This window comes from Sceloporus occidentalis, unplaced genomic scaffold, assembly GCF_023333645.1.
Source record: "Sceloporus occidentalis isolate IW3139 unplaced genomic scaffold, rSceOcc1.0.p SCAF_5, whole genome shotgun sequence".
NCBI lineage: Eukaryota > Metazoa > Chordata > Lepidosauria > Squamata > Phrynosomatidae > Sceloporus > Sceloporus occidentalis.
Window position 1 is genome coordinate 107486829 of NW_028316985.1, and position 17219 is coordinate 107504047.

General features: G+C 40.1%; 1 protein-coding gene across 6 annotated transcripts in view; it reads left to right on the forward strand.

Moving 5' to 3' along the window:
* LOC149312631 (FERM domain-containing protein 4A-like) overlaps nt 1–17219 on the forward strand; it is a 508349-nt gene that overhangs the window by 423946 nt on the left and 67184 nt on the right. The gene's annotated exons all lie outside the window — the stretch shown is intronic.

Here is a 17219-nt window from a genome sequence, read left to right on the forward strand (position 1 = left end):
TGGAAAAAAATCAGAGGGGTGCCTCTTGCAAGAATTGGAAGAGTTGTGTGTTTTAGCTTTAGTTTAGATAACTTGGAAATTTGAATGCCTGAACAATTTATCCTGGATGTTAGCAGCCATATATGAGAATGTTTGCCACCATTTTGGGAGCAGTCCTCAGTACTATTTTGCATATCCAGAAAATGCCGGTGTCTGCTAATGTTTCTTGTCAAACATACAGGCATAAACAAAGAAGCCATTTTCATGCTCAGATGATTAGCATTAAGTGCAGTGGCCAGTGGTAGCATCCCACAGTATTTGAAAGTGGTTCCCAGAGACCAAGGGGAGGATTCCTCCCATGACAAATAAGAACATTGCCTCCAGATTTGTTCTGGCCCAGCAGCAATGGATGAGATTGTCTGAAGTAACATAATTAAGAGGAATGAAGGAACATTAACTACTGCCAGTGGCCAATTCTCAATTCTCCAATGGATTGGCTAGGGCACTGGTTTTTGGCTAGGGCACTCATAGTGTCAGTTGACAGTAATTGCATCTATAGCCAGGAAGGCATTTGTTAATGTCATCTATTGGTTGGATTGTCATATTTGTTTAGCATTTCTTTGATAGTTTGAAGTAGGCACATTTGGACTTCCTTTGATAAACAATTTGCCAGAATGTACCACTCTGCATGCATACATACACACATACACTCATACCTTTCTCATGCAAGTATGAGGTTTTGTGGGGGGAGGTTCAATTTTAGGATGGATTCCAAGAGAAATAGTAAACTAGGCATTGTTTGAGAGCTAAGTAGTGTATTAACTGTCATTGTGCTGCCAAATATTATTGGTGTTGATCTAGGTGTTGGGCCAAATTGTTCTGAATGTGCAAAAACATGTTGCAGATGAAACTGATCTTCAGTGCACAGGGAAGCATTTTTATGATCTTAAACTGGTATCAACATGGTGGCAAAAGCATTGTTTTTTGCCAAAACATTTTGAGTATATACACATACTTCAAGGTTAATGAGCAGTAAAAATATTTCTGACTTTTAACCTTGGTCTAAATCCAAGTGTTAGTCCCAGCTAGAATAGACAATATGTTTATAAAAACTCAGTTGATTCAGTTAAGGAAGAAAATCCTCTAGATTAGAACGTGGCCACATAGCCCGAAAAACCCACAAAAAACCATCAGTTGATTCAGTAGGTCTACACTAACTGGCAGTAACATGTGGGTTTAGGGCGATTCATCTTTCCACTTTATATTTTTATATACTGGATCTCTTAAGATAAGTTTGGATCCCTTAGGTTCTACTGTTTATTTATCCATGACATGTATATTTCCAGCCTTCCACCAAATAGCCCTCTGAGCAATCCTGGCCAGTGTTACTATCAGTTGCATCCAGGCGTGGGAAGTGCTGTACAGGACTACATAATATAGTTTAATGATATTTGGTCAGTTAAAAGCACTTGATGAATGGGACTAAATCCTATTTAGTCCCTGTTTAATCAGTTTTGTTGTCGCGGTTGTTGTTGTTGTTATCTATTTCTATCCTGCCTTCTTCCCAGTTCAGGGCTCAAAGCAGCTAGCAACAAATTAAAAAAAATCATTGCTAAAATTTCACAAGATATAAAAGTTAAAATGAGATGAAACAATAAAAAATTAAAACCAGATTAAAACATACATAATTAAATATATGTGTACACATACACACACTAGCACAATTAGCAACATCCAGAGTGTTGTTTATAGGAGACAGGCCTGATATAATCAATCATCAAATGCCTGTCTGAACAGAAAAGTCATTATATGTCTGCTAAAAGAAATAAAGGAGGTTGCCAGGCTCAGGAAGCCTGGAGGCAGCCATTGAGAAGGCCTCTTCCTAGTTCCCACCAGATTAACCTACGGGAATTGTAGAATTTTCAGTAGAATTTTAATAAAGGTTGACTTTGTCCAGTGATTCAGTGTGTTGATTTAGGCTTTTATTCACTACATGTTGATCTAGGAAAGTATATAATTTGGGTCAGAACCCAGAGCTACAGGAGATAGAATCATCCAGAAATTGGAGTGGAGAGTGTAAGCAGAAGTGGAAAACATGAAACCTGCGGGCTGCACGCAGCCCTTCAAGGTTGATTTTCAGACACCCAAACTCCTCACATTTTGGTGGGGGGAGTGATTTAAAAATGGCACCACTAACTTATTTTTATAGTTTATAATAAAAATGGCACCATTCTTATTTAGGCAGGCTTTTGGTGTGTGAATCTTACTTAGGATTTTATCACACGGGCAAAAAAGACAGGAACATAGCGGGATGCTCCCCTCAGTATTGAGCGATAATGCGATGATTATCACATGACGTCGCATGATGTTGCAATTATCCTGTGAATAAAGAGGAATTCTATCACTGCTTTTTATTCACAGGATTTTCCATGAGTAAAAATTAGAATTCCTCTTTATTCACAGTATAATCACGGGATAATCATGACATCACACAATGTTGTGTGATAATCATGGTGTTATAGCGTGATATTGACTTGAGCATCCTGCTATGCTCCCATCTTTTTTGCCAGTATGATAAAGTCCTTATGTAATGTATGTATATCATTGGTGTGCTGTTTTTAATGTTTTAACGTTATTTACTTTTTTAAAAAAACGGTTTTAACTATGCTGTGTTTTTAACTATTATGTTTAAATATTAGCATTACCTAATTATTTTAATTTTTTGTTATAAATATATCTTCTCTAGCATTTTTAAATTATTGTAAGCCACCTTGAATCCCATTTTGGGAGAAAGATGGGATGTAAATCCAGTGAATAGATATATAAATAAAATCCTAGTTAAATAAAGGCCTCTGTTGGGCCCAAAAAGAGACTGGGAGAGAACATGGCAAAATTGTGGCTACATCTCTTTGGCCTGATACAGACAGGCCAAAATAAAGCTGCTTTGAGTCACTTTGGAAGTTTTCTGTTTAAATGATGCATGCATCCTAAGAGACCAGAAGCCGCACCAAAGTCACGCTCCAGTCCTAAAGACTGGAGTGCAGCTTTGGTGCAGCTTCCAGACTCTTAGGACACATGCATCATTGAAACACCATACCTCCAAAGTGACCAGAAGCTGCTTTATTTTGGCCTGTCTGTATAGGGCCTTAGTGTATATGGTAGGGTAGTATTAGTTAAAAACATTTTTTTAAAAAAGAGAGAGAGATATTTTTTTAAAAAAGGCTGCAGTGTGGTATTTATCCAATGTCATTGAGCATCCTTTGTCTGAATGTGGCCAGGGGACAACCCATATGGTCAGGTGCACTCCGGTCATTTGCAGCTCTCTCTCTCAGAGGGGTTCTAGGGCAGAAAGTTTGAAAAACCCTGGCCTGTAACAGACTGCCAAAATAAAGCTGCTTCGGGTCTCTTTGGAGGTATGCTATTTAAATGATGCATGGGTCCTAAGAGTCCGGAGGTTGCATCAAAGCCACACTCCATTCCTAAGCACCGGAGTGCAGCTTTTGGATTCTTAGGATGCATGCATCATTTAAATAGCATACCTCTAAAGAGACCCAAAGCAGCTTTATTTTGGCAGTCTGTAACAGGTCCCTGATATCTCTCTGTCTCTCATTTTGTGGTACATTCCCCACCCTCCTTCACAGGAAAGAGGAAACACTCTATCCAGCCAGAAGTATCTTTGCTATCTTAATGGGTAGGGTTTGTATTTTTCCCCATGATATCTAAAATTATTGTGAAACCAAAGTCTAAGTATATATCTAATATCTTGACATCCAGGGACTTTATTCTGTTTTGTATGATGGCAAAGCCTGGCTCCTTCATTCTGCATTTAGAGATGAAGGAAACTATTGCAGAATATTCTGAAGAGAAAGCAATGCAAAAGCACTGTAAATGGGATGGGGATCATGCATCTCATCATTTTGCTCCATCTTTCCAATTTAACTTTCATTCATTGCCAAGTCTGAAAACAAATTGAAAAATTACAGTGGTAAAAATATTTCAACAGAGCAGAACAAACCAGTCCAAACAGAGATATGTATATTAAGTACTTGTCTCAAACGAAATTGCAATGTTTTTCCATGAGGTCACCCTAGACAGTGTTTCATAGTTATTATATCTGCTGCAATGAATAGCTGAGCCTCGTATCTTACAATCCCATCAACATCCAGTCAAAACCAAGCTTTTATTAAATTGCTTCAGCAATTTGGTGAGAACCTTGAAGAACCCTGGCTACTTCTTAAAAGATAACAGCTTGGGGAAATTGTGGGCTCATATTCTAGAATCTCATTTATATCCATTTAAGTTCTGGTTTATTCTGCTAATGTCACCGGAAATGCAATCGGGCTTTTAATATGAGAGAATCTGAATGAAGCAATGGAGACTGAATTGAATTAGACTGGGGCTTCTGGAAGCATGAGCCGGACACATTTGGTTCCTGAAGGCATATTGTCTATGCTTTAATTGACTAATAAGGTCAAATGGAGACAAAACTGCATTATAGATCATATGTCTTCTCTTCTTGTGTTTATTTACAGAGTAAATATTTACTTTCAGGGATAGGAAATAGGCACTGATGGATAGTTTAACAAGTCCCCTGTTGGCCATATTTCAGAAATGGTTACAAATGCATAATAAGCATTTAGGTAGCTCTTAACAGATGCTGTGGCATTTTCTACCTTTCCAGGACAGTAGTGTGAAAAGCATGGCATCCCACATATCCAGAATAGGGGTCAAACCCTCTCCCAGGTCAAGCAAGGTTCAGCCTCCAATCCTAACAAGAGGGTATGACCTCTGCTAAGGTCTCGACTTAACCAGCTGTTTATTGGTACCACTGTTGTCTGTTGGTGATCAGGCCATAATCAGCATAAAAGAAAGCAACCTAGTTTGAACAACACCATTAGTAGATGTTTCAGAAATCATTACTAGCTTGTTTCAGAGTAAACTGTTTCCTTCTTCCTTCCCACTTAAGAAGGAATTATAAGCGTCTGACTACCACCTGGTTCTACTGCACTGCTTCTGCTCTAGAATAATAAGAGTCTGCTTGTGGTAGTTTATGGTGAATTAAAAATTGTACAGCACACATGCTCCTGGGCAAAGTTTGGTGTATAATAAGGGGCTACAAGTGACTACAAAATAGACTTAAAGAAGCAGGACATTCCTAGGCTTGTTTCCCAGAGCATCATGGATCGTCTTGTTTATTGTCTATTTAGTCACAGTGTGATGATACAGTCAAGCAAGAAGCTCCTAAATGACAGGTGCTCCACTCAACACTGTTGTTTGCAGTCATAGAAGTTAATTTATAAATCACAGAGGAGGAGGAATTACATGTTATCTATGTAACATACAGTACATACGGGCCCTTTGTGATGCCCTTGCCACGTGCTAGGATTGCCTCGGAGCGGAGCGCCCACATGCCCTGCAACCCTAGCAAGTGACAAGGGTGTAAAAATGGTGATGCCCTGTATACATGGGTGCCGCCATTGTTACACAAGCACCTTGCAGCATCCGCACAGCGCCATGCGGCAGTTACGTAACACTGCTGCCACAGCTTTAGAAGAACCCGCTTTTCACGGGTTCTTTTTCCACCGGCGGGAAGCCACATGGTTTAGCAGCTGCAGCTTCTCTCCAGCGGAAAAAAGGCCACCGCCAGCCTAGACAGAATCCTAGGTATGTACCGGGCCTATAAGATGTGAGTGTGCACTTTCTTTCTCTGCCTGTGCTGAAGAGGTATCATTCTGAACGTTGGAGTCACAAGAGACAAGGAATTGTGTTACCAAAAATTCAATTGTGTTCCTGAGAACCTATGGTTCCCGTGTAAATGAATGGCTGGTGTTCATCTATTTGGGGAAAGCATGCTGCTCATGAGGGCAGTACTGAACTGAAGGGAAAGAAGATACCCACTACTCATGACACAAAGGCGCGTTACAGACTGCCCAAAATGGGCGGTCTTGCGCCGCTGCCGGTTGCTGCGTCCGGGAACCGCAGCAGCCAAACTGCGCGGTTCCTGGGCGCAGCAACAAAAAAGTGCCAAAATGGCGCTTCTTCCTGCGCCCTGGAAGAGGCACCGCAAGGCGCAAGGCGCACACTCGCGGCACCACTTCTGGTGCACGACATCCGTATGCTGTGTGTGCACGACGTCCGTACGCTGTGCGTCCACGATGTCAAAATGGCGGTGCCCATCTGTATGCGGCACCGCCATTTTGACATAGTCGTTACGTGTGAGGGGCAAGGCGCATCAGGAAGCGGCGCCCCTCGCACGTAACGATGGCACCCCATAGGGCCCGTCCGGAACGTGCCTAAGTCACTTCTCACTGTTTGCATCATATCTGCTGTTAGAGCCTATCAGTATTCCACAAATGACAGACATCACACACCCCTTGCCTGTCATTTGCCATTTTGCTACTGGAGAAATACAAAGACAACTTCATGAATAATTATAGAGAGTCATGTATTTACAATCTGTACAAAACAGCAGTGGGAATGAATGGCCTGTGTCTGTGCATGCTAGGAAGCCAGAAGAAGGCTGGTAAACATTTTGGGATGAGGAGTGGGGAATTCTGGAGTCATTCTAGCCTCTCACTGGGCTGCTGTTCCCTGTCCCAAGACAGAAGCATCAGGTGTCTCTGCTACTTCTTTGTCCTTTCCACCTCTGTAATTCTTAACCTTGCTAAAAAGAAATCCAATCTTTAAAATAACAGTCTTGTGAACAGATGAAATTATGCAAAATTAATTTTGCAGTTTTGCTAACGTATTAATATACCATACCGTGTCACTATCCTGTCTTTCCTATAAGGAGCTTGATGGTAGTTATTTCTTTTTTTATTCAAAATGGCCCTATAAGGAAAGTTAGGCTAAGTGATGGGGAATGACCCAAGACTATCCAATGAGTTCTATGATTAAACAGAGATTTGGACCCAAGACTGGGTTCACTGTATTACTTGCTTGTCATCTCATAGGTGCAGGGGTTTTTTTTTCTTGCATATGCTTTGTAGAACATGTACACACCAGGTGTTTAGTTTGGCTTACATGCTTTCAAACTAAACAGGATTTGTGTGCTTTGAGAACCATGATAGCCAAAGTGTCATTTGGTGTCATGGAAGGAATCTGTAGTGGTTTTGAGAGTGTGTTAATATTACACAGACAGGGCACCTAAAACAGATTGTAGGTGCATCCTGGGAACTCCCCAAAAGGTTCTGAAAAAGTGGTGACTCATGCTTAAGTGATAATTAACCATGTGTCCTTGAATACAATGGTATATGGGGCAGTGGTATTCTGGATGAGTGAATCCCACTGTTTTAACAACCCAAATGCTGCCCTCCAGTGCACATTTCTTAATAGCATTAGCAAACAATTAACTCAAAGAAAGCTGTAGAGCAAATAATTAGCAAAGTCTGCCAAATATTTTTCCGTAGATCCCAAGAAAAACTTGCCTGCACTTGGTGTTTCCAGTTGAAAATTTAAACATTTTGAGATACAGACAAGACAGAATTGCTTGTGTTAAATTAACTAGCTACAGGACAATTTTAAATGAATCTGAAGATAATTCAAAGTGGGTGAATGATAGTACCACTGATCACTAGCAACCTTTTCAGATCTTTACAACAGCTGTGAAGCCAGAAGATAAACTCTGAGATATGGAAATAAATGCATTACCTACTACTTGGTGTGCTGAGTTTAAAAAAAGAAAAGCTTGGGGAGGGGAACAATTATTAGTCTGCTTAACATATATCATAAGGTTAGTTTACCTTGTCATTTTTTGAACCCTTATGATATTCTTAGGCTAAAGTAAAATCTAACTCTAGTTCTTCAAGAGAGGTGCAGAACAATTCTGTACTTGTTGACTTAGATATAAGTGCCACTATATTAGTAAGGCTTACTTCCTTGTAAGTATGTTTAGGATTTCAGCGTAAATTAGACAAATCCAAGTTCTCTTCTGAGCATTACTCTAGTTGCCAGTAAATTACTAGAATTCAATAATTGTTCTTCAAATCTTGATACAGAGCTGTTTCCAATATTTTCTCCCAATACTTTTTTATTGTATAATGACTAAAAATGGTGTTATACTATTAACAGGGTATACCTAACTCTAGATTCAGAGTTTTCTAGTGTTGGATCCTCTGACATGTCCAAAGCCTACTGGCATAAGTTTGATAAGGAAGAAGAATGGAAGAAGGAGGATCTCTGTGTGTGTGTGTGTGTGTGTGTGTGTGTCCCTTCTCTCCCCCTGCTAGTAGTGAGAGGTAAAGTATATAACCAGCTCCAAGAACTGGAATAAATCTCTTTCCCTCCCCCCGCCCCATTGCTGAGGGTGTGTCTTAGGACTAAAAAGGTTTTAAAGGGTTTTGGGACTTGTGGACTCTGAGCTGCTCCCAGTACAAAGACTGCCCAGCAATCTGTCTCTCTTCCCCGCCAGTGTTTGAGCTCTGACACCTGAAATATAGGAGTAGCTGAGATCTCCTCGGAGCCACTAAGGTGGGTCTGAGGTCACATCTCTCTTTTTGAGGTCAGACCACTTTCTCTGTGCTTGAAAGGGAAGACCTTATCTATCCAATGACTCCATGAGCATCCTAGGTCTATTATGTGGGTACTTTCCCAGGTAGCAATAACAACAGCATTTACATTTCTATACTGTTTAATAGTGAACTCAGCCCCGCTAAGTGGTTGGAAGGATGGAAGGCTGAGTTAACCCTGGAGCCCTGGGATTGAACTCACAATGTTGTGGCTGCAATACCAACATTTAACCACTGTGCCACTTAGCTATCCTAAGAAAGTACTGTTCATCTCTGAAACAATGAAGAAATAAACAATTGTATATTTTAATATACAGAAATATATGTAGAACCAGCATGATGTAGTAGTTTAAGCACTGGGACTGGGACTCTGGAGACCAGGGTTTTGAACCCCATCTTGGCCACGGAAACCCACTGGGTGATGTTGGGCAAGTCACCCTCTCTCAGCCTCACAGGATGGAAATGGCAAACCCCCTCAGAAGAAACCTGCCAAGAAAATCCCATGATAGGCTCTTCTTAGGGTCACCATAACTTGGAGGTAACTTGAAGGCACACAACAACAACATGCTGAAATATAATGTATATGGAGAGATATCATTCATCAGTTCATGATCAATCAGCAGTTCTTCCTGTTGCTTCAGGCTATGTAAGGCTATTGTTGGTTCTTATCTAAACTATTATGTATGATAACTACATTATGTATAATAATTACAGTTCCTAAATACTCTGATGGCAACAGATCCTGTCTGATCTTGGAAGCTAAGAAAGATTAGGTCTGGTAAGTACTTGGAAGGCAGACTGTCAGGGAATAAGTGCTAGAGGCTGTCTATATTCAGACAAAGGCAGCGGGAAGCCTTCTGAATTAATCATCCCAAGTAAATGCTGTGATAGGGTTGCCATAAGTCAAAATCAACCTGAAGATACATAACAACAACAGTTTCGACATATTCCAACATGATACCTTGTACCCAGTGATTAACTCTTAAATTTATTCAGCATTCAGGTAGTTGATAAATGAGTAATTTTTGTGTAGGAAGTGAAGTTTTCCCTAACTGTGTCCATTAACAAGGGTCTGGACTTCTTTCACAACAGCTCCTGAGAGGTTCCATGGAGCTCCAGGAAATAAATAAGCAGTTATTAAGTCTCTTTTAAAAGTCTTTGTGCATGCATAAGTTCTCAGTATTTGCCCAAAGGTCTTGGAGGGGCTTGGCATTACTTTTCTGTAGTGGTAAGACTGCATGCTACGGTGAGACAAGAAGCTATGCTGCTGATAGTGCTGCTGGTGATGTTAAACCACTCCTGGAACTTTTTACCTTGGATACTGTATGGAGAGATAGTTTATACAGTTTGTTTGTTGTTGTTGTTGTCGTGTGTCTTCAAGTCTTTTCCAACTTATAGCAAGCCCAAGGAGAACCTAACATGGGGTTTTCTTAGCAAAATTTGTTCAGAGGAGGTTTTCCTCTGCTGTCCTCTAAGGCTGAAAGAGTGTGACTTGCCCAGGGTCACCCAGTGGGTTTCCATGGCCAAGTGGGAATCAAAACCTAGTTTGCAGAGTTCTAGTCCAGTGTTCAAATCACTACGCCACACTGCTTACAGAGTAAGCAGAATCAAATGGTGAAGTGGTTTCTAATCTGTATCATTTTAGCTTACAGATTTGAATGCTTTCCTTAAAAAAACAAACTCCTCTCTGTATTGGGGAGAAGAACCACTGAGCTTACTGTTACTATTTTTTTAAGTGCAGTCCAGAGGGGTGTGGGGGAGTAAGTGAGAAAATTAGATCCTGCCCTGTCTTCTGAGGATTGCCAAAGGTCCTTCCCAAATTCAAGCATGGACGTTTTTCTGTTTTGTTTTTGCCTTTAGGCAAATTGCCAGGAAGCAAAGGACAAAGTTGTTTTACACATAGAGAGGGGGGGAATTATACCAGATATCTGCCTTCTAACGTGCTCTTGATTCCTGCGTTTGTGCTCTGCATTAAAACACAAACAAAATACTGTTCTTTTGCCATCCATCCCCTCCCCAGGTCAGCTCCAGATTTTTTTATTATTGTTGTTTCAGGCCCCCCCCCCAGGTCCCAGGTACTCCAGATAATACATTCTCCCACCAACTTGGTGAGTGTCATGGATAGTGGGATTTGTAGCCCAGAACAACTAGAGGGCAACAGGTTAGGGATGATTGCTTTATTTGAAAAGTGGAGTTGGCAGTTTCCCAATGCCAAGTCCATGCCCATCTTGACAACAGCTAGGTTTTAACATCCCTCGCCAGAGCACAGCCTGTACTTAACCTTCAGTTCAAATGCTATGATTGCTTAATTCATTTAGCTCAGACTGAAATATGTAGTGGACCCCTTCAGTGACCACTACTACCCCATTAATTTGACTATGCAATTGTTAAGACAAATCTAATACAATGAAAGAAGAATAGCTTTCACTTATTGCTTTAGGTAGTCCATATATAGGTATCATCTACTGGTCCAGAATTTATGCAAAATCATCCTTCCTTACTACAAATGTTCAAATTCTTTCAAAACCCAAACCATGATTCTAGACATGTTCAAAAGGTAACATAACTCCATGTGTGTGGTTTCCCACATGTTAGGTCCTTACTAGTGGCTGTTAAACTGGTAAAAGTCTTTTCCAGGTTGCTGAAATGTATGCCTCTTTTCTACCAGTCTTGGCTTAATTCTTAAACAGGCAGCACACCACAAATGTATAAACACGCACATACATACATACATACACACACATGTATGAGAGAGAGAGAGAGAGAGAGAGAGAGCAGAAAAAGTGGAATTTCAAAGCTCCTGATTATAGCTCCTCTTTAACTAGCCACAAAGACCTGGTAGTGTGCCAGTAGTACTGTTCCTGGGAACGATTTTCACTGAGGACATTTTCCAAACTTGCACCTGGATCCCCAACAACATGCTGTGCTTCACATATATCCTTCTATCCGCCAAATTCTTTCTCACTTTTTTGCCATTTTTGCAGAACAGAACAGCAGAGGATTTTTTGGCTGCAACCTCTGACCACCACCTCAAAGCATAGACTGGTTAATAAGGCCCTAGCTTGGTTTCAGACTACACACATACACACTTTCCAGTGTTAAACAGTTACTCCCAGTGAGAGATTGGTTTTGTAAAATTAAACATATTTAACACAATCTTTAACATCAAGGCCAATGTTTCTTGAAAAGGGTGAGACAGAGTTCACATGACTTTGGAAAGGAGGCTTGCCAGGATAAATACTGAATGTAGGTGTTGACTTTTTAAAAAGCAGTTTTCTTTCACTATTAAACACACACAACATGGTTTGAAAATCAATTAAACATCTTAAGGGCCAAACTGCACAGTTACACATGAAACTTATGAGTGGATTTCAGATAATTTTCATTTTTTTGACAGCTGCCACCAATTTGATGGAGACTCAGTGCCCAAGAAGCAAACAGCAGCGGGAGATTTTGGTGGGTTTTGATAAGGGGAACACTGAAGGGGAAAGAGTTAAATCCTCTTTCCCTCCTTGTCACCACTGTAATCACAGCCCCCACAGCTGGATTTGTTTTTAAAAGGAAACTATCAGGCGATCCAATCCCAGAGTTTCTGTACATGGTGTATTTTAGCCCTTAGCCATTCTTTAAAGACTTTGTAAGAATAGTGAATAGTAACCTCGCACTGAGTTCCCAGTAGATAGGTGGCCACATCAGATAAACCACTACCCAAAGTTCTGCTAGTGACCCTCCCAGAGAACTTGTCTTAAGAAAGAAACTCTTGATGAAAGAGGGATGACCGCCTGACTCATGATTGACCACTTCCTGGCTGGGTCATCTGGGAGAAGCTTGCATGTTCAATACCCAAGTTAAATTTTTACAAGGCAAATAGAGATTCAGCTTTACAAGCAATGAGCACTGAATGCTCTAAGCTATCATGCCTGTGAAACCATTTCATCAATTTCAAAGGACACTAGGTAAGTGCAGTCCTGAGCTCAGAAATACCGTATATACTCGACTATAAGTCGACCTCATGTATAAGTCGAGCGCAGGTTTGGGAGCCAAAATTATGGATTTTGATATGGCCCATGGATAAGTTAAGGGTAAAACATAATGGCGTGTAACAAAAGTTCTAAAGGATGAAGCAGTAGAAAACGATGCCAAAGAATTTATAGAACTCTAAGAGGCATAACTATTTGTATTCACACTAAAGGCTGGCTGGATGAGAAAGTAGAGAGGACATATTATATTCTTGTCTTTCACTAGAGGATGGTTCCCTTTTTATAATTAGAATTAAAGTATAATACTTAAACTGACCCGTGGATAAGTCGATGCTGGTTTTTGGGGCCAATTTTTAACTAAACTTTCTAGACTTATACATGAGTATATACAGTATTACTTTTTGGACTGCAGTACCCTGAATTCTCCTATCAGCATGGCCTCTCACATCATTTTTCAGATGTCCAGTGGTGAGGAATGCTGAGAATTGTAGTCTAATAACATCGGAGAGAGTATGATTCCTATCCCTGTACTAAGGGAATTGCACGCAAGTGAATACTACAAAGTTGGACTTTGTAGTATTTACTTGAATGCAATTATACTATTTGTCTCCCAAGTCTTATGGCTCTTAACTTACTGGAGTTAACTCTTAACTGGAAGTTTAATTTACATAAAGCTTAATTTACTGTAAATTGTACTGGGTTATAAATTTTGTAATTAAATATGTACAGGTTCTGATGAGTCAAGCCTGTAAGTGGGAATGAATGAATGAATGAATGAGTGAGTGAGTGAGTGAGTGAATGAATGAATGAATGAATGAATGATACCTCTAGATGAAGACTATGTGCTTGTAAATTTAGCCCAAAGTTGATTAATGGCTCACTTAAGTTTGTGAGTAATTAATCTGTGGCAGTAATTTAAAAAGTTGTTTTAATGACCGTTCATAGGTCATGGTAATAATACCCTACTAATCGCTTGGCAAATTAAACATATTGATTTGAAACCGTGTGTAATATAGTAAATTAGGCAGACAGTCGAGAGAAAAAAAGAGCTACGTTAGGAAGTCTAGACAGATATTTAGGTACAGCTTACGCTACATGGAATGTGATTAACCAAAAAGAAAAAGATGGCACTATGTAAGTTCTACTGTGCTAAAAGAAAGAGGAATGCTTTTTCTTGGACCAATTTTTGGTAAGGAAGCAGACAAACTTTTAGTTACACAGAACTTTTTTATCACTCACTCTGCAAAACTGTTTAAGTTTGTTCCATTATTTTCTTTGTTTCCCCATGTCACTCTCAATACGGTTCTCAAGTGCTGATTTATAGAATTTGTGTGGCTTCACTTCAAGGCTGCGTAGACAGAGAGCCTTTTGAGTTTAGGCATCTAATAAAATGTATTTATCTCTTAAATTTCTCTCCTGCCCTTCCAAAGAGATCAAGCTACTCTATATCATTGGCTTCCCATTTTACTGAAGTAATAACAACCCCTGTGAAGTAAGGTAGGTTGTGAGAGAGAAGCTGGTTCAAGATCACAGAATGAGTTTCATAGCAAAGCAAGTACTGTAATTAAATCTTGGTCTCTCTATAGATTCCTTTGGCTGCTATACTTTCTTTTTGTCACTATGGGCCTACAAATCAACTCCAACTTATGGCAGCCCCACTTTCGTGTTTTCATGGCAAGATTTATTTCTAGGAGGTTTGTCACTGCCTAGGGCATTTTCTGTTCCTTAGTAGTTTCCCTTCCAAGTAGTAGCCATGGCTGACTCTGCTTAACTTCCTAGATCAGAAAAGATCCACTACTTTCAGGGTACTGTAGTTCCAGTGGTTAGAGTTCCATTAAAAAATGTTGTGGTCTAAAAAGCATAGCCTGGATTCTGAATTTCAATCAAGATTTTATGCAAATGCTGTATAACTTTTCCCAACCTGTTGCTCTCCAGTTGTGCTTGGCCAGGACTCCTGTCATCTTCCACCAAGAATTCCCATTGGCCATGCTGGTTTGGCTAAATAAATGGCTCTGTAGCCTCTGGTGGGCACTAGGATGAGAAATAATGATTAGATTCAAACACTTAAACCCAAGGAAGGGTGCATTATTTAAATATACGGTCATGCAAAGATCTAAATCTCCCATTGAAAAGATCTGAGCAAATTAAGCAATAGATACTTTCAAGCCCAGATAAATGTCATAATCTTAGCCACTCATGTTGCCTTCCAGGCAGAAAAGCCAATATTAATCCTGATTTTAGAAACTGTGAGAATCAGCCCAATGAGAGACTGGAAAAGACAAGACCCCATGGTCTGTATTAAAGGTATTAAATAAAGACCATGGAGTCTTGTCTCTCCCCCTCCTAGTCTGGTGGGAATACCTAGTGGTATTCAGATTTTCCACTTAGAAGGATCCATTTCTACACTGACTTGTTTGCCAATTCATTTTGTACATCTTCCATGGAATCTCTCTGTGTGACATGGCAAGAGATTTACTAGGGTACATTCCCTGGTCACAGAAGGTGCTGTTTCCTGTTCAGGCCTTCAATGTGAATTTTATTTCTTTTATTTTTGAAACATAGGGGAGGTAAAATGGCTTTGAAGGGTACGTCTTTGTCTTGACTGATCTCCTTATTAAGGAACAGCTAACAAGCTATCAAGGAACCCCAAAACTCTTCAGAACACCATTTGAAATCTCCAATCTTGGAAAACAGAGGGAGAAGGGTTGAACTACAACTCCTCAAATCCTCACTAGCATGCCCAGTGGCCATGCTGCCTGTGGATTCTAGGACTTGTTGTTTTCACCACAAGACAAGCTTTCCAACCCCATGAACATCCACAGCCATTACCTAGTTTGTTTCAAATGTTGTATAAGTTGTTTGTTTCTTCTTTTTTTTATGGTTACCTTAATCATAGGAGAATGCTTGCTTTGAACCATGTTAGCTCTGGGTCTGTCTCTCATTCTGTGAAGTAGCGTGTGGGGGTGGAGGAGAGCCTTTTAATGATAGTTTAGCATAGGACAGAGGTTTTTTGTTTCCTGCCAGCTTTAGCATTACCATGTGGGCGACTGCAGAACACAGGGGTAGCTTAGCAGCTTTTGTTGTGCTGAAATCAAGATGGGTCCTTAGTAACTATTCCAAGCATCTGGAATTTTATCTTGGAGAAGGGAATTTTGTTTGCCAAGGGGTCACAAAGTACTATACTCACTTTTTTCTGCTCTCTCACATCTGCTTCTCCAGTCCTCTCTTTTGCACATAGGAATCGGAAACTTTCTCAGTGCAAACTTCTGGCATGTTTTGAATTCCAATGTCTCTGCAACAGAGAGAGGACAGATTGTTGTTATCTTTCTCATTTCGATCTCTCGTCTCATCAAGGCAACTTGCATAGTGCAAAACCAGAATAATATTTGTGGCTCAGTGTGTGACCTGAAGATTGCAGCCAATCTAAATCTCCTAGACAATAGAATCCAACATCTGCTATATTGTAGCAGGCAACACTCGCATTAGATTTGTGTCCGTATATGTGTGTGTGAAAAGCAACCCAGGCATAGTGGTTTGAATGTTGAATTAGTAAGGTCAAACCTCTTCTGAACAAATTGTGCAAATAAACTGGCCTTGATATGCTCATTTTAGGATTGCCACAACATGAGACCCAAAGGAGCTCATAGTGTAGATCAAAACAAACCTAAGGAGTTTGTCGCTTGTTTTTTAAATCGGCTCCAGCTTCCCAGGCTGCAGCCAGGATGCGGGATGGAGGAGTACACTAATTGCTGCCGAATCTCCGACCACCATTTGCCCGGTTCCAAGCCACACTCCAACAGCACTTTTTAGAAGTCAGAAAGGCAGAGCACGGTTTGGACCTGGCCGGGACTCAGACTGATGGCAGCTGGCAATTTGGTGGCGATTAGTGTGCAATAATCCCCACCTCCATCCTGGCTGCAGCCCAGGAGGCTGGAGCCGATTTAAAACGCCAAGCAAAAAGCCCCTAAAACTGAATAACAATAATTTAAAATATTAATAAATGATCTTATTTAAAACAACACTTATCTAAAACTTTTTAAAAGTATTTGAAACTTAACTAGTTGTCATTGCATGACTTCAAATCATTTCCTATTTGTGGAAACGCTAAATTAAACTATGAGAATAAAAGTATAATGCATGCACACTCACACTCACAACTGTACCATACCTTCTAGAGCTGTCAGTTGATAACCAAAAGGCAGTCTAAATAAAAAGGTATTTGTTTGCTAGCATAAAGTCGGGGGGAGGAGGTAGATTCCTGCATTTTCCAGCAGTTATTTTTGCTAAAAAGAAAATCAAAAACCTAAAATGTTCTGAATACTTTGTCCACATGCATAAAAATTAATGCTTGGTAGCATATCTTCTGAGTCATCCACACATCCCCAAACACTCTGGTCCAGGTCCACACACCCTATTCATTTGTTCATCCCTGTCCAAACTGCAAGAGCAGGAACAAGAACAAAAACCTGTAAAACACCTGATAGTTAACGATTGACAATTATTTGGCTGCTTTCAGTAATGTGGGTGACATGCTTTTCAGGCCTGTTTGGGCTTTTCTTAATAGGAAAACTCTTCAAATTATTATTGTTGTTGTTGTTACTATTGTTATTATTATTATTATTATTTACTTATATCCCACCCTTCTCCTAATATAGGGACTCAAAGCAGGTTATAAGTAAATTGCTGCTGTTGTTGTTGTTACAGTTTTCCTATGATTGCTTTAGGTTGTAATCCTGCTTATATTTGTGGGGGC